The 23,340-nt window shown below is 35.8% G+C and overlaps 2 long non-coding RNA genes across 5 annotated transcripts in view; one reads left to right on the forward strand and one right to left on the reverse strand.

The window, feature by feature from the left end:
- The window catches only part of LOC141451050 (uncharacterized), a 125,246-nt gene extending 108,372 nt beyond the window's left edge, over positions 1–16,874 (forward strand). For both annotated transcript variants that reach the window (XR_012456508.1, XR_012456507.1), the window contains one exon: positions 16,693–16,874. This is a non-coding gene — a long non-coding RNA (uncharacterized lncRNA). The remainder of the gene's footprint in view (positions 1–16,692) is intronic.
- The window catches only part of LOC141451049 (uncharacterized), a 1,078,357-nt gene that overhangs the window by 400,409 nt on the left and 654,608 nt on the right, over positions 1–23,340 (reverse strand). For all 3 annotated transcript variants that reach the window (XR_012456506.1, XR_012456504.1, XR_012456505.1), the window contains one exon: positions 10,551–10,591. This is a non-coding gene — a long non-coding RNA (uncharacterized lncRNA). The remainder of the gene's footprint in view (positions 1–10,550; positions 10,592–23,340) is intronic.

Raw genomic sequence — 23,340 nt, forward strand, 5'->3', positions numbered from 1 at the left:
TGTGCTAGTAAACATTACAAAAAGTTTTGCTCGTAGATATTTATTTAAAAATTAGTTTTTATCGTCTTAGTACGGTCTTAAAGTGAACTAGTTTTTCTCTGTAGTGTTTTTCCTACATGGAATTCAAACTAAAGAGCATGTGAGACTCTCATTTAAATTTAAATTTTTCTAGAAAACTATTATTATTAACATAACCTTAACTTGACTCTTTGTTTAAAACTTTTTATAATTACTTGTGTATATAATCTTAGTTATTTCTATTTTTGTATTTGTAAAAACAAAAAGAAACATTTGATTAACATTATTATTTCTTATTATTAAACTTCTTTCTTTACTTTATTCCTTAATCAAAACCTTAACCATATCCTTTGTGTTTTTCTTACAAAGAAGTAAAGCAAATCTTTAATTAATTAAATTAAAGATGAGCGTAAGCGATCTAGATCAAGACGGTCACTCTCACATGAGTGATGACGCCTCTTCAATTGCATCCTCCCAGGTCGCTCATAAAAGAACAGCTCTCAATGCCAGTCCTCCAAATAAAAAGAAGAAGAGCCGCAAAGTTAAATCAACAAAAATACGCGAACCATCCAATAAACAAACTTTGCCTTCATCAGTTGATGCTGACTCAACGCCAGTAGGACATGATCATCTTGTCTTAACAAGCAATGGTGCACAACAGCCACCCTGCTTTATTACTGCAAACCCGTTTGCACCACTAGCTATCAATATCGACGAAGAAAATAATATCATTGAACAGGAAAAAGAGAAATCATCAAAACCGCCTCCAATATTTATTAAAAATATTACCAACTACGTGGGAATGTGTAGAGTACTCACCAGCTTAGTCGGAGATAATAACTTCTCTTGTAAAGCACGAGCTAGCGACACCATGGTAACCGCCTGCACTGTTGAAGGATACCGAACAATCGTTAAGTACCTAATGTCACAAAAAGCAGACTACCATACGTACCAACTAAAAGAGGACAAGCCTTTCAGGGTGGTTCTCCGCCATCTCCACCATACCACACCCGTCACTATTATAAAGGAGGAACTGGAGAAACTAGGTTTCTCAGTCAAAAATGTGACAAATGTCATAAGTACTACTACCAAGATTCCTCTACCTTTGTTCTTTGTGGACTTACATCAAGGTCCCAATAATGAAGAGATCTTCTCACTTCACAGTCTCCTTTACACCAGAATCAAGGTGGAAGAACCTTTTAAAAAACGACAAATCCCTCAATGCAAGAGATGCCAAGAGTTTGGACATACGAAATCTTATTGCAACCACTTCCCAAGGTGTGTGAAGTGTGCAGGACCACACTGGTCCACTGAATGCGTTAAACCCCGAGAAGAACCAGCAAAGTGTGCCAACTGCCAGGAGAATCATCCTGCAAGCTACCTCGGATGCAACACCCACAAGGAACTGCAACGACTCAGAAGAGGATCGCCCGTCACAAACAGAAGAAACCAGCCATCTCCAACGTCCAGGCCAAGCGATTTTCCTTCAATTAATGAGCCTTCTTCTCAACAGGTTTCAACTCCTTCTCCATTAGCTCACTCGTCCAAAACTTATGCTCAAGCCACAGCAGAAAGTCATAAACCTTCGACTTCTCACTTTGTACCTCCACCACCTGCAGCGACTGACATCACCTCACTTCTAACCACTTTCCTCAGTGACTTCAAAACAATGATCAGCCCACTGATAACTCTCCTTACTACAGTAGTCACCCAAATTCTGCCCAAGATGTCATGAACACTCCATCAAAACAACAGTCTCTCCTCATTCTTCTCTGGAATGCCAATGGTTTGAGCGCTCACAAAGACGAACTGGACTTTTTACTGCACAATAGACGAATAGACATAGCACTCATTACAGAAACACACTTTACGAGTACCACTTACTTTTACATTAAGGACTACATAATCTACCGAACAGACCATCCTGCAGACCGACCTCAAGGTGGAACAGCGATTCTCATTCGTCGATCTCTATCACATTACGTGAATCCTAGCTCTCCCACTGACTCTTTGATGGCTACCTCCGTTTCTTTAAATATCCTACCTCTCCAAATCACAATAGCAGCAGTATACTGTCCTCCCAATAAAACCATCTCTCAAAATGACTTCCTTTCCTTTTTCCAATCTCTTGGTTCTCACTTTCTAGCGGGCGGGGACTACAATGCAAAACATCAGCAGTGGGGATGTCGTGTCACAAACCCACGTGGACGGACTCTTCTAAACTCACTATCAACCTCTTCCTATTCCGTAATCTCACCTTCTAATTCCACGTACTGGCCTACATCTCCACGGAAATCACCAGACATTTTAGACATTTTCATATCATCTAGAGTACTTCCTTCCTCTTGTGACATTTCTACTACATTTGACCTATCCTCTGACCACTCTCCCGTTTTACTGGCTTTAAATTCTCAACCCACCTTCAATTCTAGTTCTCCTTCACTTATCACTGGACCGACAAACTGGGACCTCTTCAGGAATATCGTTGACAAGCAAATAGATTTACGCACCGCCTTAAAAACTGCAGAAGACATAGACGTAGCAGTCGACCAACTTACTAAAACTATTCAACAAGCAGCCTGGACAGCTACCTCTTCTCCAAAACCAAGAAAAGCGCCCCAGAACATATTACTGCCTCTAAATTTAAGGACTCTACTGACAGAGAAAAGGAAAGCGAGAGCAAGATGGCAACGGACCCGATATCCATCCGAACATAGACGACTAAATCAACTAACAAGACTTCTCAAACGGGAACTGTACAAACTAAAGTCAGACATTTACAGTCAATACACATCATCCTTAACAACATCAGACAAATCTCTTTGGTTCTGTACTCGCAAAATTCTGGCATACAAAGACTGTTCTCCTCCTTTACTGCATGACAACTCTACCTGGGCGAAAACAGACCAAGACAAAGCTAATCTCTTTGCCACTCACCTATCTAATGTATTTATTCCACATCCGGACATGAACGATCAGCTGCACGAACTAAACATTGAAGAGGACTTAGACTCACCCCTACAACTCACCTTACCTCCTAAAGCCTTTAATCCTTCAGACGTAAAGTACATTATTAAGCAACTACCGACTAAAAAATCTCCTGGCTATGATCTTATAACTAGTAACATTTTACGCAACTTACCAAAAAGTGGTATTCTCTTTCTAACTTACATCTACAACGCAGTTTTACGAACGACTTACTTTCCAATGCTCTGGAAATACTCTATAGTGAAAATGATACTGAAACCCAATAAACCTGCACAACAACCTAGCTCCTACCGTCCAATAAGCCTTTTACCTGTTTTTGGGAAAATACTGGAGAAGCTTCTGCTAAGGCGTCTAATACCTATAATAGAGGATTTGCTACCTGAACATCAATTTGGTTTCCGCGCATTTCATTCAACAACTCAACAGCTGCACCGTGTAATAGATACCATATCCTCTTCCTTGGAGCGTAAACAGTACTGTTCGGGTGTCTTTCTCGATGTGGCTCAAGCCTTTGATCGGGTCTGGCACTCGGGTTTACTGTACAAACTCAAAAATCATCTTCCTTACACCTACTATCTGATCTTAAAATCTTATCTAACCGATCGGTACTGCCGCGTTCGTCAAGGGCAGGCTCTCTCATCCGTTCTACCTATAAAAGCTGGAGTTCCTCAAGGAAGCATACTGGGCCCTTTCCTTTTTCTAATATACACTGCTGACTTACCTCTTTCTCAAAATACAATAGTTTCAACATTCGCTGATGATACTGCTATACTTTCATCTCACTCCGATCCGGTGCAAGCCAGTCAGAATATTCAAACTCACTTAAAGCTTCTCGAAACCTGGTTCCGAAAATGGAAAATTAAAATTAATGAACAAAAGTCAGTAAACATTACGTTTACTCTAAGAAAATCTGCGAGTCCACCAGTTCAACTGAACGGTGTAACGATTCCTCCAGCTGACTCAGTACGATACTTAGGACTGTACATTGACAAGAGACTCACCTGGAACCCACATACTCGACTGAAACGACAAGACGTGAACAGACGCTACAAGCTACTTAGTAGACTACTTGACCGCAGATCCAAACTTGACGTGAATTACAAACTGACTATTTACAAGACCCTGTTAAGACCCATATGGACATACGGAGCAGAAGTGTGGGGCTCAACCAAACCCTCTAACTCCAAACGCCTACAGACATTACAATCCAAAATCCTAAGGAAAATCCTGAATGCTCCTTATTACATTTCTAACCTTACAATACACACTGACCTACACATCCCTTTTGTCACTAACCTAATAAAGTCTCGCTACCGCAACTTTCACAGCCTCCTAGCTCTCCATCCTAATCCTCTTGTCCAACAACTCTCCTCTCCTCACCTTCCCGACAATCCTCCTCGACGCTTGAAGCGAAAATGGCCTAGAGATCTGTTGTGACTAAATCATTGCGAAAGAGTTTCACCAGTGGGTGATTGCTCTAATCATGTCATAACAAGTGAACTGAACCAGTAAGATCATGTTTACTTGGTGCAACAATTGTTGCAGTTGTAAATACACAAATAAAGTGAAAAAAAAAAAAAAAAAAAAAGTGTAAAAGCACTTGGCTCACTGATAGTTTTTTATAAATTAATATTAAATTTCCTTAAAAATACAGATTAATACAATTAAACGGCAAAATTTTATGGTTCAATGGTTAATAAATAATTTATTTCAGAAGCAATTTTGATTATCTCAGTGCTGTAACGTAAATCGTTGCAATAGTTCAACTCAAATTCAGTAGCAGGCACTAAATGATAACAGTAAATTTACTTAAATTTATACGATCAACGGAATTTTACAAAACATTGTACATTATTACATTGCATTTAACCATTTTTTTGTTTTATGCAGTTAATCGAGTTTTGGAGTGAACAGATCATATACAGATTCTAGCAATGTAAACACACAGACTTTTTTACTTAAATCCTTGCGATTTAACTCAGTTACTATAAGCTTCAATTTTCAATATAAGGTTCAATAACAGTTCAATATTCGTCAGAGAGGAGATCGCGAGACCAGTAATTAGGAGTGTAATCTGTAATTGTCCTGTAAGATAGATGTTGTACAAGTGGATTGTGATGCTAGATTGTTAAGATGGAATAACGGATTTTAGCCAATGGTGTGACGAAAGGAATGTTTAGGTCTTTGTGAATGGTTTGATTGGTGACGTAGAAAGGAGTGTTTACTATAGAGCGAAGAATTTTAGACTGCAAGGACTGGATCTTTTGGAGGTTTGAGCGTTTAGTTGAACCCCACAGTTCGATGCAATAAGCCCAGACTGGCTTTAATATACTTACATATATAAGTCTTTTGTAGTCAAGAGTTAGTCTTGATCTGTTGTCTAACAGTCTTTTCAGTTGTCGGAAGCGTCTGTTGAGTTCTGATCTCTTGTCTTTATGAGGATTCCATGTAAATCTTCTGTCGAAATAAAGCCCAAGATAGCGGACTTCGTCGAAGGTAATGTTTTGCGATTATGTTTCATTCACTTTTGAAAACCTTAGCTGCATAGGCTCTTAGGAAAGAAAAATATAATCGCCTGGAATCTAAATGCCTTAAATCTCAATTATTTGCGTGAATCCACTTTGTTTACTTAAAATTAGGACTTCTTTAGTTTGAAAGAGAATATAAATATATTGGGCAGATGTTGCACTTCGCGTTATCGTTATCCCTGTAGAAAAGTGGATCAAACAAATAAGCTCCTTTAATAAGATATCTTCTTATTAATACTGGATACTGGAGAAAATGATGCCAAAGACAAGAAGAAATGCGTTTATAAGGAAGAAGATGGACGTGAAGGAAACAGAGGAGAATGAATCTAAAAATACTGATAATAGTGGGCACCTTAGAAGAATGCGTTTAAGAAGACAGCCAGAAATAATGAAAGCATGGATCCTGCAGAGAAGCAAGAAGAACTGGCAGGCTATCGAGTCTGTGGGAGGAGAAGATTGAGGAGCCGCTAGTTGGAAGAGGGAAGGACTAGTGGCTGGACGGGGAAGTTTAGTGGCAAGAAGTGACCCAAACTTTGGCAACTCCGGGAAAACTATTAGGCGGGAAGAAAAGTTTTCTAACTTTTGACATGTGCGCTTTTCAAAAAGTTTTTCTTCAAGGAAATATTTACCTAATCCTGTGTTATTGGTAGACTATCTTATAGAAAATTTCCTGTTTTTTAAGGATGCATTTTTCTTTTTTTTTAACCACTACGATAAATCGAGGAAACTATTATTTCCTATTATGAGTTCAAATAAGGGGCCAAGTTGGTAATTTAGATGGTACGACTAAATTGATAGGTTTAAGATTTCTCATAAATGTCCAACTAATATGTATTTTATTAAAAGTTTTATGAGCGGAGTAAATTTTTTATTTAATTTAAAAGAACAAAAAATACCGGAGGAAAATGTACTCTTAACTAAAGGTTTGAACTGTAGAGCTGCAACTAATTTTCTTTTGAACAGTGATTGATTGCCGGAAACCATGAAAAACATATAAAATGAAGGCTCAGAAAATAACTACTTTGAAAATTATGGGATCAGATTAAATTGAACCCGTTTTTATTTGCCAATTAACTCCAAATAAGTATTCCAAATGGAAATAAAATAATTGAAGCAACCTGAAACATTAAAAAACCAAAAATCAATTCAAATTTTATAATGAATGAATATAAAATAAACAAAATATTGCCTTTAATATAACTCTTCATTAAATATTATTTTTTAAATCTCAGAATTAGGGTGCAGGAATCCCCCTTTCATACTGGAATATTTTTAATATCCATATTTTACTACTTACATTTTATCTCTTATAAAACTATTGATTCAATTCATTTTCAAATTATTGGGCACAGTCATATTTCATTTAGGAATGATTGCTATGATTTATTCCTTCTCATTATAAATCACTAATTAACCCTGATTTTTTCAATTTTACTAATCTATCCCGATATTTAGCCCACATAACCAGTTAACCTATTTACTGACTCCTAATTTAATTTTGGTTTACCAAAGCAAAGTGTTCGCAGAAATGAAATCGATTCACTGAAATTTAACTCAGGGATCCGTTTCGACAACCTGTTTCTGCTCTCATTAGATTAAAATCTGATTCTGTGTTTAACATTTTTGGGATTTATTATTTAACAATTTGATTATTAATTTCTATTTGACAATAGTTACAATTTCTAAAGTACATTTACAACAAGATCTGTCAGTTTGTTTGAGTGATTGATTTTAGAATGGATTGTAACACTTGGAGGGTATTAATAAAATGTGGTTTCATTTGGAAGCGCTTTTAATGGTGACATAGTGATTTCTAAATAGAAGAGTAGCACTCCAACAACAGTTCAATATTCGTCAGAGAGGAGATCGCGAGGCCATTGTCTAGGACTGTTACCTGTAATTGTCCAGTAAGAAAGGTGTTATAGCACTGGATTGTGATGAGAGATTGTTTGTTAAGATGGAATAATGGGTTTTAGCCAATGGCGTGATGAAATGAACGTTTAGTTCTGTGTGAATGGTTTGATTGGGTGACGTAGAAAGGAGCGTTTACTATAGAGCGAAGAATTTTAGATTGCAAGGACTGTATCCTTTGCAGAATTGAGCGTTTAGTTGAACTTCACAGTTCGGCGTCATAAGCTCAGACTGGCTTTAATATACTTACATAAATAAGTCTTTTGTAGTCAAGAGTAAGTTTTGATCTGTTTTCTAATAGTCTTTTCAGTTTTCGGAAGCGTCTGATGAGTTCTGTTCTCTTAAGTCGAGTATGAATATTCCATGTAAGTCTTCTGTCGAGGTAAAGCCTACATTAGCGAACTTCGTTGAAGGTAATGTTTTGAGATTATGATTCGTACAGTTTTTGACAACCTTATGTTCATAGGCTCTTAGGAAAGAAAAATATAATCGCCTGGAATCTAAATGCCTTAAATCTCAATTATTTGCGTGAATCCACTTTGTTTACTTAAAATTAGGATTTCTTTAGTTTGAAAGAGAATATAAATATATTGGGCAGATGTTGCACTTCGCGTTATCGTTATCCCTGTAGAAAAGTGGATCAAACAAATAAGCTCCTTTAATAAGATATCTTCTTATTAATACTGGATACTGGAGAAAATGATGCCAAAGACAAGAAGAAATGCGCTTATAAGGAAGAAGATGGACGTGAAGGAAAGAAAAATATAATCACCTAGAATCTACAATTTCAATGCCTGGACTCTAAATGCTAGGAAAATTAGTATCTTTTTCCTGTGTTCTTAAAAATAATTAATCTTATTTTCTGATTTGGGGAAAAAACTATAAAAAAAATGTCCTCCATTTAGATCAATGATTCAGTTCCAAAAACGATAAACAGTATTCTTCTTTAACTGTTGCATAATAAATAAATTTTTACTCCGACTTTTCTGTCCCTTTTGTCGCCCGTTTGTAGTTGTTGGTGCTCCTGAGCGGTCCAGTAATATTATTCATATTAAATTAGGTCTACTCAGTAAGCTATTAAAGTTGTAAGCTCTGTGGATATCTCTAAATGTAATATAGCAAAGGTAGGACGGGGTTACCATTAACATTATTAAGAGAAACAAATCTAATAGCAAAGGCAATAAACTGTGCGAGTATCAGAATATATAGAGAAAAGCGGACTTTACACAGTACACTGTCTCAGGCCTAAGTTTGATAAACTTACAGGAGCGCCTTGCCAAACTAAAACTTACCCATTTTATTACTCAAGTGGAAGCACATTAACGCTGACTAGCATTAGTTAGTTACTGTAGCAACTACTCGGACATAACGATTTACTTTTTTATTTATTACTGGCACAAGTTTTGTCGCTATCAGAAGATGGCTGACTGGTGAGTTTAGAAATAAACTTGCCTTTTACTGCTCTAAGTAGACTTTTCAGATATGTCAAATATTTGACAAGGAAGAAATCTGAAAAGAGATTAACTTATTAAATATCTTACTTTTATTTACTCTTTACTCTACTAAGTCAGAGAAAATCTTGTAAATGTGCAACTTTTCTCCAGTAAATATCCGCTTTAAGATTTCCTCATTACGGGAAAAGAGGTTCATACAAACTGGTCAATTATGTGCATTTTTTATGTGCAAAAATCAAAATCACAGAAAGTTAACTGTTTTTGGGGAAAATTGGCGAACCGAAAGAATCACATTACTGAAAGATTTTTTTTTTTTCAGTACTTTTATATCTTCCTCCAGTCTTCTATAACTTAACACCTCTACCAGTAGTGAATGTTGCCCGCTACCTTGGGCTTGGATTAGACCGAAGACTTTCTTGGAACCCCCACACTAGACTAAAAAGCACAGAACTAAACAGACCCTATCGGACTACTTCAAAGACGATAGATCTAAACTCTCTCTGGACAATGACTGATTTATACTTCTATTTTGAAATCCATCTGGGCGTATGGAATAGAGCTGTGGGGTTCAACCAAACGCTCCAATCTCCAAAGGATTCAGCCCTTCAATCTAAAATACTTCGAACTATTGTACACGCTCCATTTTATGTCTCCAACCCGACTATACACACTGACCTTAACATTCCTTTTATCATCGAAGTTGCTAAAACACGATACAGAAAACTCCACTTCAGCCTGCTATCTCATATAAATCCTCTAGCTCAAAATCTTTCTTCTAAGACTCTTCTTGACAACCCGACAAGACGTCTTAAAAAACAGTGGTCTCGTGTTCTCCTCTCTAGTGAAGAGAGTGACTAACCATCAAATGTTTGGGAGTGTTACCACTGGGTAACTTCTCCACTCGTTTCCTTATCATTTGTTACTCTGTTATCATTGTTACTTATAGCTAGCGCTGATTGTAGCAAAAATAAACGCAAAATAAGAGAAAAGTATTTTTATAGTTTCTCGAAAACGTTCGATTTCCTTTTAACTTATACTGCCTACAAATAAGCAATTTTTTTTACCGAAAAATGTAATTAAGGATACTCTTGTAAAAGAAAATGGATAGATTCCTTCTAAATAGCCTTTCCCAGTAATGCACGAACCAAATTCTTCTGACTGTTAAAGGAGATAAAATGTGATATTAAAATCAAGTTTGACAACAATTACTCATACGTAAGTAACTTTTTGTTTAATAGATTACTCACTTTGTAGAAACAGCTCACTTACATCATCATTTCTCCTGTTTAAATGGATGATTGTCTACGGCTGCAGCAAGATTTGTTATGGTCACAAGTATTACTTCAATCTCTCAAATTCAGTCGCATTACAAGAGCCTGATTGCACACTCCAGCAAAATTGCATAAGTATAATGATATTTAACACAACGCTTTTAAGAATCCGTAACATTTCACGCGGACCTATTGATGAACAGTTTCACCCATTTTTTGTGGTCCAGATCCTAAACAGCATGCACTCCTTAATCGCAAAATTCTCAAAATTTAAGGGAATTAAATAATTAAATACATTCCTCAAAAACACAAGTGAAAATCAAATAAAGTATATTCCTAATTTATGTAATTACTCTGAATTATAAAGAAGTATCGCTTACCTTGAGTTGAACTTATTTCTTTTTAACGGTCTTGGTAAATTCTGAAATAAAATACAAATTATTTTTAGATTATAATATTTTTGGTCTAAACTATAAAAGATAATGTGTAAAATTATTAAGATAATGTGACGATAGGTTTTATTGTAACTGCTAGTACAAGAAATCGTAATTCTAGCATTAAGTAAAATTATTTTTATTGCATGATAATGATTAAGTCTCTTTACTTTAATAAAAAGACGAAAACTCCTACTTCAGTTAACTAATATTTTACTTTTTCGTCTTCTTTATTTTTTTAAATTATGTAATCGGAACAACAATGTTGTTACAACACAATGTAATATACCACAATTATATTTCTATCACTAACGTTCAATGCCTTGCAGTTATTTCTGCAAAGAAACGTATAGCAATCAATATCACTGCTAACAATATCAACCAATTAGAAATAACACATTCGCTAAAAAAATTCTCGAGTTTGTAACATTTTTTAGAAAATATATCTAACGATTTCCCTTAAAATTCGTTCCCTTGTTGCATATTGTAGGTCATTTAATTATAAAATATAACTGGAGCTAGGAGAGTCAGAGAAATAATAAGGATTAGCTTTTAAACAGTCTTATAAGCGTTTTGTGCGACTCATTATCTGTACAGTTATAATAATTGAGATTGAATAATATAATATTAGAATTACAAACGAGGAAAATTTATTTCCCGGAAGAGTCAAGTTGTTGTAATATAATAATAATAAGACACTTTATTGAGAATAATTACAAACTTTAGAATTGAAAACAAAACAAAACAAAAGCGTATACGGCTTGGTAATCCGTCAGCCGGAAGTTAGGTGCTTTTTTAATATAATATAATTAAGCAAAAATAATATAAGAAGTGACTTAGTGAAATGATAATTGTATAAAACAAAACCTATTATTAATAAAGAACAAGAAAATGCATAATATTACAAATAAGATAAAGAAAAAAGAAAAAAAAAATCGCATCCATAAAGTACAAATAGCCATTCATTGGAAAAGTAAATAGAAAATTAAAAATTAAAATTAAAACAAAAATAAAATTAATAAACATCTTCATAAACTAATAATTAAACTCTTGAATTAATTGGTATCTGTACAACCAGGCAGAGCGAGCGTAATTAATAAGATTGAGACAGTTAGTAGAGTTTAAAAGCTCCCTTAAATTGGGCAAAGTTAGAGAACGAACACCGAGGTGTCGCACTCTAAATTCTGCCAAGATAGGACAAATAGCCAAAACATGGCATATGTCCTCTCTGGCCTTTAAATTGCATAGTGAGCACAACTCTACCTCCCTGTCAACCCAAGGGGTAAAATTCAAAATAGAGCAGTTCGCATCTCATCTTAAACAGCCAACGTAATTCTTTTAAATTTAATTCTGTAGTCTGAGATGAAAAAGAAAATAGACCAGCATTAACATTAAGCTCTCTATAAAAAAGGTATCTATTAGAATTTTTGGCGCTTGTAACACACACTTCCCGATGAACTATCTTTATTTTATTTGACAGAATAGCAAACTGATTCTTCCACAATGAAACATTATTATAGGAGAAACAGAAATTAAGATTGTACTTTTCAGCCAGTTTTATCCAGCTGTCAAACCAAAAGGTTTTGTGTTTAACGATTTCTAGTGCAACTACTCTAGGGAGTCTATATGCCGGTAATTCAAGGATTTTCAGAATGTATCTGAAATGGAGCCCTAAAGTAAACGTAAATAACAAATCGACACCAGTTTCAAGATACAGCATGAAGTTTGGAGTAATTGAAGGCAGGGAATATAATTTCTTAATAAAAAAACGCAATAATTTCTCCAATCCATCATACTGCTCATACCCCCAAACCTGAGCAGCATAACAAGCGATAGATCTGAAAACAGTATTAAAAAGTTGGAACTTATGGGACAAGGGAACCATCCATTGAGCAACAAGGACTGACCAGACTGTATTAAGGGCCATTTTAGCCATAAAGACTCTCTCCTTAATGTACGTTTGGAAGGAAAGGCGAGGTGTCAGAGTAACCCCCAAATATTTATATGAATTGACCACATCTATCAGCATATCCCCATATCTCCAACTTTCCCTTGACGAAAGCCTACCTCCTCTTCTAAAAACAACAATCTTGGACTTCGCCAGATTTACCTCCAAACCCCACTGTTCACAGTATTTTTTAAGGATATTAATATTGTTCTGAAGTTGGAGTGGATTCTCGCTCAGGAGCACAATATCGTCAGCGTACATAAGTACTTTGACAGTAGTGTCAAGTTGTTGTAACTGTTGCTGTTACTAAAATTAAAGTTATAATTAGTTAGTTATTAAAATTTAATTCGCAAATAGTTGAAACAAAAGGTTTTATGTTTTGTTTTATCTTTTCCTAACAACTTATGGCTTCATACATATTCAGACTCAATATTTTTCCTTCATTACCCTGACTGCTTTACACAGTATTTATACGATTATTATATTTTATATTGCAACATTATTATATTATTATTACACAGTGTTTATCTCGAAAACTACTCGATAGATTTTGTTTATATTTTACCTGTATATAGAGAGTACTATTGTCTATAATTGTGTAAAATTTAGTAAAAATCTATCTAGAAGAAAACGAGATATTTAGGGTTAAAGTTTGATTCCGTTCTATAAAGATAAAACTTTAACGTCAAAAATCTAGAAAACTACTCGATAGATTTTGTTTATATTTTACCTGTATATGGAGACTACCATTGTCTATAATTGTGTAAAATTTAGTAAAAATCTATCGAGCAAAAAACGAAATATTTAGGGTTAAAGTTTGTTTCCGTTCTATAAAATGAAAACTTTAACTACAAATATCTCGATAACTACTAAATAGATTTTGTTTATATTTTACCTGTATGTGGAGACTACTTTAGTCTATAATTGTGTAAATTTTAGTAAAAATCTATCGGGCAGAAAACGAGATATTTAGGGTTAAAGTTTGTTTCCGTTCTATAAAGTGAAAACCTTAACTTCAAAAATCTCGAAAACTACTCGATAGATTTTGTTTATATTTTACCTGTATATGGAGACTACTGTTGTCTATAATTGTGTGAAATTTAGTAAAAATCTATCGAGCAGAAAACAAGATATTTAGGGTTAAAATTTGTTTCCGTTCTATAAAGTGAAAACTTTAACTTCAAAAATCTCGAAAACTACTCGATAGATTTTGTTTGTATTTTACTTGTATATGGACACTACTATTGTCTATAATTGTGTAAATTTTAGTAAAAATCTATCGGGCAGAAAACGAGATATTTAGGGTTAAAGTTTGTTTCCGTTCTATAAAGTGAAAACCTTAACTTCAAAAATCTCGAAAACTACTCGATAGATTTTGTTTGTATTTTACTTGTATATGGAGACTACTATTGTCTATAATTGTGTAAATTTTAGTAAAAATCTATCGGGCAGAAAACGAGATATTTAGGGTTAAAGTTTGTTTCCGTTCTATAAAGTGAAAACCTTAACTTCAAAAATCTCGGAAACTACTCGATAGATTTTGTTTGTATTTTACTTGTATATGGAGACTACTATTGTCTATAATTGTGTAAATTTTAGTAAAATTCTATCGTGCAGAAAACGAGATATTCAGGGTTAATGTTTCTTTCCGTTCTATAAAGTGAAAAATATTTTACTTCAAATATCTCGAAAACTACGCGATATTTTTTTATATATGGGGGCTAACTTCTCTTTCATTCGATGTACAGCGTCGTGATCTTCTAAAGGCAAATCTACATAAAATTCCGAATCGAATGACATCTAATTCATGAAAATCGGTTCGCGCGTTTAGGCGCTACGTTGTTTACAAAAACGTTAACAACAACAAGAAGAAGAAGAACTAGAACAAGAACTTTTTCGTTTTTTCTAGTTTTTGCTATCTTATTTCTCGAAACCTATTAAATCTAGGTTGTTGGAATAAAATTACAGTCATAAAGGAGGATTTGCCCTATATTTTATAGAAAATTTGGAATTTATACTTTTATAGAGAAAAAGAAAAAAATTGTCAAAGTTGGGTGTTTTTCAACGTTACGCTTTTTGGTGCAGTTTTTGACGATCAACCCTTCTACAACTGTCCTACCGGACTGAAGTGTGTCTTTTGTCTTGTCTGTTCATGGACTGAAAACTGGCATTTATTTTTTCATCCTATTGAAACTATGAATCAGTCACCAAAAATAATGAACAGTTTCTTTTATCTGTGACTTCATTTCTGGTCCCCAATTTTCTATTCTTTTACGCTGCCTTTAGGCTAACTTCCCTGTTGTGATCACTGTTGACTGTTGGCTGTGATATTGGACTAAGAAAGCTCCAAATTCCTATGAAATCTGATTCTATTGCACTAATTAAACAAATAAAAAAAAAATAATAGATTAGTTCAGCAGTCATTGCGCAAAATAATAAACATGTAGGATATCCAATATCTTGAATTTATTCCTTTATTAGCCAACAAATCTGTCCAAGGTATCTTCTTTGCACTCCTTTTCGGTTAAAACTAGCTGCTGCTTTGTTGAAAACAGGGAAGCTCTAGTGTCAGAGCGATCTCCATTTACAAACACGGCCTAATTATTAATCACCAGATTTCCCTGTTATAAACGGGTACGACCACAACACCTAAAATCTGTAACTATTACAAGAACATAGTCTAAAATCATTCCCGGACTTAATTTCAAAGCAGATTTTCCTGTTGGCTCTCTTTCTCCACTGAAGATGGTTTAGATTTAAATCAAAGGGTTCTCCAGAACTGAAAAGGTGCCTTTGTCCTAAAAGTGTGATTCAAATAAAGTAAAGTAAAGTTCTCGACCTTTGTCGTAATTTAATTCTTTTTGTAACTGTTTTGATCAACTTCAGATGTGCTTTTTTTGATTTTGTAATAATTGTAGTTTCATCTCTCTCTATCTTAATGACACTAGAACCCAGTTAGTTGGGTCCTGGCCTCCTCGATCTTACTCCGCCAGACGTCCCCTCTCTCTTGCAGCCGCCATCCAGTTCCTAGTACGCAATAGCTGCCTGGCATCCTGCGTCACACTGTCAAACCATCTCAGCTTTGGTCTCCCAACTCTTCTTTTACGGTCAGAGACTTCCTGCAGAAGTTGTACAGGATCTCTTCCTGGACCATTCTTGCGACATGTCCAGCCCATCTAAGCCTGATTAGTTTAATTTAACGCTATAATATTCGGCTCTTTTATCAGAGCACACAAATCTCTGTTTTTTCTGCGACGCCAAGGGCCGAAGATCTTACGCAGTACTTTCCTTTCGAATATTAAAAGTCGTTGTTCATCTGCTTTCATGATTGTCCAAGTTTCGGAGGCATATACCAGGGCAGGAAGACCAAGAGTTTTATAAATTCTTAGCTTGTTCTGTCTAACAACTTACTTCTAATAACACTTATTCGCGGATAAATCAACTGATTACAGAACCTCGAAACAATAATTGTAATTCCATAATTTCTATAATAGGTGTAAAATCAGCTAACTAACCATATATACCTAATCATCCTCTACTTAATCTTCGTATAACCAACTGGTAGTTTTGTTTTTCATTTATTTTAATTTTTTTGACGGCAGCGTCAATAAAATGTCTTTAATTTGCCGTCTCGCCATCAAATATAATTTCGACAAGCTTTGGGGTCGTCATGTGAGCACGACAATGCTGTCAAACCCATAGATCGTTGAAAATATTAAACAGAATAGAAATTTATTTACAATTTAAAAGTATAGTTACAAATCGTTACAAGAAAAGAGGTTTCAGGCTGCAGTATCTATGTTCACTCAACTAATTTACTATTTACAAGGAAAAATAATAATTAAAAAACCTTAACTACATGGATTTATTAAAGCAAGCCGTTTGTGCTTATATTTTTTTTATAACTAAAGGAACTCAAGTTATAATCTACAATACTTTTTATGTATGGATAGGGGCTATGTACACAGGGAGTTACAAATTTTTCCGTAGCGATGAAGATAAATGTAGACAGGCAACATCAAGTTCTCCATGTACGTAGTCTATAGGTGTCCACCGGGGATATGACCCAACTAGCCTTAAACATTTGTTTTGGACTCTTTGTAACCATAGCAAATATTAAACGTCTATTTCTCATTGCAGAAAAAGTAGACAAAAGGGACTAGCGGTTACTCCGAAACTATGTGCTTCTGTAAAGAAAATTGTGCCCAGTTAACATCCAGAATGCAGTCACCATCTCAGTTTGGTAGCGAGTGAGGCAAACGTCCAAAACATTTTATTTACGCTGTTGCCTAATTAATAAAATGTGAATTGTTCTCACCATATGTTGCATTGACTTTTCATTTGATTTCCTGCTGCTGAACCTTTTTTTTTTTAAATCTTTTATTGAAATTTGCAACTGCAACGATTGTTGCAACAAGCAAATGTGATAAAATATATTATAATGCCGTGAATGAAGATAGGAGAAGGCACCCAGTGGCGACACTTCATTAACGTGAACAGATGCACTATACTGCTCTTACGATGGGACTAGATCGCGGGGCCATCTTCTCTTCAATATCCTTAGAGGATTACCTGATCATGTGGAAGAAGATAGGTGTTCTATGAAAGGGTTAGGATGAGCTGCTGTAGAGGAATGAAAGTTGAGAAAACGAGTGTTAGCAAGATCTTTAACGAGAGGGATTTTGAGGTCACTATGGATAGTGAGGTTAGACACATAGAATGGAGCGTTGTTTTCGAAGTATTTTTGACTGTAATGTCCAGACATTGCCTCCAGAGGCGTAGAGAGAGAACGTTTTGTCGATCCCCATAATTCGATGCCGTACGACCAAATAGGTCGCATTAGCAGAAGATATAGGAGTCTTTTGTTATGTAGGTTAAGTTTCGAACGTTTGTCAGATAGTCTAGCGAGAAGTCTAGCTGAAACTTGCTGTGGAGAAACGAAGTGACAAAGATAATGGATCCAGACGCCTTCAACAATCTATCAAAAAAATAATAGGGCTCAACTATAGGCAAATAACCAGTTTAACATAAAAAGATAAAGGGCATACGCAATAAATTATGTAAATCAAAAGTATTGGTGGTTATCGATACGTAATTGCCATAATAGTTGTAATTGCCATAATAGTTGTAATCACCATTGTTGCTATTATCGTTGTAATAATTTAGAAGAGGAAACAAATGAAATAGTGTGTTTTGACGAAGCGCGCTCATCCTCTTAAACATGTTTAGATGTATTAAACATAATAATTTATAAATTAATTCTGTATATGACATCATATGCTTTATAATTCATGCCTTACATTAAATTATAAACTCATGACAGCAACTGTCAGTGGATTTGTACACATAATTACTCTAAGTTCTAGATTCCCAGTGATGGGTAGCGAGGGGGTTTACCAGGTAACTAGCCTATCTTTTTACCTTCTACCTCTCTGGTAGTTTTAGCTTTGTACAGCCTTCATATTCGCCCCATTATCTTTAGCTACTTATATAACCATTACAAATACATTGTATTTACGCACGTAATTTTGAATATTTTGTAAAGTGTAATAAAGCGCTTGGAGGGAATGGTATTTGCCTTGAAATGATTTAGTATGAAGGTGACAGGTCGACTGAGAAGTATCTATAATTTAATTATGAAAGTCTAGCTGAAGGAAAACATGCCGAAAAACTGAAAAACTGCTTTTTCCCCCAATATATAATAAGAAAGGAAATGAGCTTAAACACACCAGTTACCGACGAATTTCCTTACTAAGAGTGATGTGCAAAATACGATCTCTGTGAGAGTAGAAATGGTCCCCTGGGCGAATGCCAATGTGAATTTCGTCGGCTTTGTAAATACCATAGACATCCATCAACTGTTCTTGGCAGTGGGTCACGTGCAGGGCTAATTAAGTGCATGTTGGCAATGAACCTTCCGATCGCACTTGTCAAAATAGTGATTATGACATTGATAGACAGCGCGGCAACGAGTAATAGTGTAGCATGTTTTGGAACAAGAATTTCCTATGGCAGTTGGTTCAAGACAAGTGGAGCTACTATCGCTAATGCTATTAGTGTATAATATAATTTGATTTAATCGTGTTTGGCATTACAAATATAAAAAATAAATACGTGACTTAATGTTAGAGTCTCTATCTAGCCGACGCATAGGATGTGGCACTCATTGCTAGAAATGCAGCAGCAGTTCGGTCAATCAATTTGGAGTTAGGAAACGGGCCAGGAGATTTTAGGTTACAGGTAAATCAGGATAAGACGAAATATGTGATGGCAACTAGATAATGAGTAAATTCGAGAATTTATAAGTTGGGGAACAATGTTCCAGAGTGACGAGATATCTTGAGTAACTGGTACCTATAAGATAAGATTTTAATAGGGCGGCCCTAGGCCTACGCCAGTGCGACCCCTTTGGAATCTATTGTGGCTTCCACCAATCTAGAGCTCGCTCTCCAGACCCGTCATTTTAATTCAGACTCTTAATTCTGGAGAGCGGCCTCTGGGTAAAGCTCTCAGGCCTTGGTTTTTCCTCCTCGAGAAGTAACATCCTTAGCCAGACAAGCCCTTTACACTGACACAATACATGCCGGTTCCTCCTCTTCCTGACAGAACCTACATGAAAGTGCTTCCTGAGCCTGCATTGGCCAGTCAATAGGCCTATAATTATCCTAGTAACCACACGGCCTTGGCGGATTAATTCTGCAGTCTTCCCAGCTTTGGGTAGACCTTAATGAACTACTTCGACTGACTCTGCCCAATGGTGGTCCCAACCACCAACCTGCGACCTCTTTTGCACCCATTATTTAATGGCCGCACTCTTAAAGCACTTGGATACCCCAAAATAAGGCTCCAGACTGATGATGTCTTCCGCAGCGCCTTCACGGGCCACTTCATTTCCCCTAATCTCCTGAATGACCGTTACACAAACAAGAAAAAACCTTATTTTGGTCACTGATTTCCGCCAGGGCGCCCAGACAATCCCATACCAGCCTTGAGTTAACCTAATAGGAACTAATAGCTCTTAGAGCAGCCTGGCTGTTCGAGAAAATCACGATCCTAGATTTAATTATTCCTCGTCTAATAATCTCCGCAGCATAGAACTTAATTGCAGCTAGCTCCTCCTGAAAGACTGTGGCTAGTTTGCTTAGGCTAACCGGAAAGCTACATTTCGGTTTAGCGCCGTATACTCCCGCTCCTACACCCCTCTGTCTTGGAGCCTTCCATGTACCACACTGAGTTCCCCACAACTGGGGATCTATGCTTCCAAGCCTCCATGTCCTACAGACTTTAAAAGGCTTGATAAAGCTATATTTGGGAAACTGGTACCTATTCCCAACAATAACAATGATATCGGATACAAAATAAAAAGAAGAATTGCGAGAAGTAGGTATTTCCGGAATTTAAATGTATCTAGAACTGCAATCATCACTATTTATAATGAACTAAATGTTTTAGACACATTTAAATATAGGAGCAGCGTAACTATTAAAAATTCTATATCTATTGTTTTTAAATAGCAGTCAGAAAGGATAAACGAGTACGAGATATTATCTTATGCAGAGACAGGGAGTGAATATATTTTACTGAGAGAGGAACTGGAAGAATTTATCGCATCCATCTCTATCTGAGCAGAGTTAATTACTTTTTTGGGAGGTAGCCGGGTCTAGGGTAACGGAGGCGGGATTATCTACCGCTGGCTTGAGGGATGCCCCAAAAGTTGAGCGGGGGAAGGAATTTATTTTTATCTTTTTATTATTATTAAAACTGCCAGGATCACGATGTGTAGTACACTGAATAAACCGCTTAGTGTGTTTATGTGTGGGTAAACTAAACAGTTAATCATCAGCATTGTGGTCCTAAGGGTGGTCACTGCTTAGGAGATTAGTTGTTTCAAAACCAGGAGTGAAAATTCACACGACTACAACAGTAACTCACAAATTTTGTTCAAAACTTTGAACGCAAAAAAAAACCTCCTCACATAAAGTAACCTTAATCAAATTACCGGTGAAAATCATTCTGGTAGCAGATTTCGATATTCGTAAACAATTTAAAAAGTTTGAATGAAATGATTATAGCCGTTTGCTAGTAATCCTTAAAATACGGAAAATTCTATTCGATAAAGTGGCAAATCCGATTTTAAACTGATTTTAATCAATTTTGGAAACTCAGACTCACATTTGATTCTTACTAATATTATATAAGTTACATAACAGTACAATAAACTTTAATGGAACATTAGAAGGAAAGCAGTAAAGGAAAAGTATTTTTTTCGGACGAGGCTTAACGTCCAACTACCAATTAGGTGTCGTGGACGGTGGCGGAAGCTCATACTTTACTATAAACCATTCTTTCCAATAAATAAAAAGCAGTTATACGCGGGATTCGAACTGGGGATCTCTCACTTACAAAGCCACGCTTTTGACCACTAGACAAACACTTATAATAGGTGTTCACTGAATCGAATCATGGAATGTATTCAATAATAGCTATTATGTGTACTATGGACATTTTAGCGCCCTAAGTTATGACATATGTTGAAAAGACTACTCGACAAACGTTCAAAACTGACCCTGACGAACAAAAGAAAACTATACACCGCCCTACTTGCCCGGAATATGGACGTACGGAATACAACTCTACGGAAGCGCCAAAAAATCGAACATCAACCGACTTCAACCCTTAAAATCCTGATAACAATAGTTAACGCTCCCTTCTGCGTCTCTAATCACACAATACACTCTGAACTAAATATTCCTCTCGTCTGTGAAATAGCCCTGATCTCGATACACAAAACTCCACACAAATCTACCCAGTCATTACAACCCTCTGATCCACAATATATCTACGACAACACTTCCTTCAAAACCACAGTGCAGACTGAAGCGGTGGTGGCCACGCGACCATTTCACAACACAACGCCGACCTCCTAGGATGGTTGCTGCGTAACCTTGCCAACCTGGCGAACTAACGGCTTCCATCACTGGATGGTCGTCGTTCACTCCACTCACTCCCTTGGCGCGCATGCATGTGCGCGTGCATGTGTATTTGCGCTATCCTTATCACTCATCTCTTTTGCTTGTTGTATTAGATACAGTTGCAAAATAAATAAACAAATACAAACAAAAACGTTTTGACATAATCTTAAAAAAAAAAAAAAAATAAACATTTGCTTTGGAAATTGGTACAAAAAGTCGATATTAAATTAGAGCTTTCTACAGTTTTTATTTTTTGAATCACGGTGGACAGAAAGAAATACTGATTCAGGGGACCCCAAAATTTATATTTCTGGTGAAAAATAAAAATCTAAATTACGCAAGGTTAATATTTTCTTCTTCTAAAGTAAAGTAAGAAAAAGTAAAGATAATAAATAGATTTCTGTAAGGAATACCATTTTCACATGTAAGAAAACTTGTGCGGTGTTTAAGCATTAAGAGTTTTAGATCTTGTATGAAGTAGGGTAAGTATATGAGCGAGCCAATGGTAAAATACCGCCTGGAAAAAATAAATATTATTTGTTAGTGGCTCCTTTCCAAGTGATGATTGGAAAAGCAAGTTATTTTTCAACAGAAGAATGGAAGGTTACAACTTGACAGGCTTTACTAAAAACAGGAAATTATGGCGACATGGAGTTTGAACTGGAGCAATGCTGGATGATTGACATCTCAGGAAGTGGTGGCTTGAATCTGGTAAAAGCAGACAATTAGTTGGAGGAACTGCGAGTAGTATACAGCAAGATCTGTATAACTTATTGATTTTGGTCTCAAAGTTTGGGGGTGCCTCTGTTATGTGCCCTCTGTTCTGGTTTGATCGAATTGTAGCCGGTAAATATAAGGTTTTGATACAGATTTCCAGTTAGTAAATAATTCTATCATTGGAACACATCTTGCATCAAATTACACATAATGATCAACTAGCATTTTACCATTTTACTTAATCAATTTTCATTATTTCACTACACATGCTGACACAGTGATACCATAAACTTGCGTTCTACGGCGGATAAAAACCAACGATAAAATCCAGCATTGCGCACCTAAACATATATTCAACGCATGTTTATTGTTTACCTGAAAGGTTTCGGTTTAGTGTAGAAGTTTCCACTTCACTTATGTTTCTGGGGACGTACTGCACTTGCTGACTACGTGCTACGTGCTTACTACACGATGCAGGTAAAATCAAAGATAATATCCAGCACTACGAACGTAACCACCTTTTCAACAATTCTGTGAATCAGTTTTCTATTTCTTTTATCCAGATTTTCTGAAAAAAATCGGCTAACAAGCTTAAATTGTTATAGTTAGATTTGTGACTAAAAATTTAGTTCCATTTTTGAATTTTTATTTTTATTGTACATTTGCCCACAAACATTATGGTGCAATATAAATTAATGGGACTTTAAAAATAAGACTAACTCTCCTAATTAAATTAAATTTTTTTAAACCAAAATATTATTCCTAAAATTAAAGTAAATTATTTTAAATAAGTTGAATAAGAAAGAAAAAAAAAGTATTATCTAAGGACATATAATTTCTAAAAAACAGCAAAATACAAAGAAAAAGGAGATTTGTAACTAATTCCAATCTAAAAACGAAGAAAAATGCAAATTTTGTATCAGGGCAACATAATGCAGTAGGAGCTCGCTACAAATGCTTGGTGAATAGGTACATTAAGATTGGAAAGACCTGCCAGCCAATCAGAAGCAGCACAGCTGGCCTTTATTTTGCCAAGTCCGATTCCTATACCTCATTGGCTAAGTTGAAACCCCCCACTCATTCATCCCTTCCAATGTAG

This window comes from Rhodnius prolixus, unplaced genomic scaffold, assembly GCF_049639745.1.
Source record: "Rhodnius prolixus isolate KJV_2025 unplaced genomic scaffold, Rpr scaffold_8, whole genome shotgun sequence".
Lineage (NCBI taxonomy): Eukaryota > Metazoa > Arthropoda > Insecta > Hemiptera > Reduviidae > Rhodnius > Rhodnius prolixus.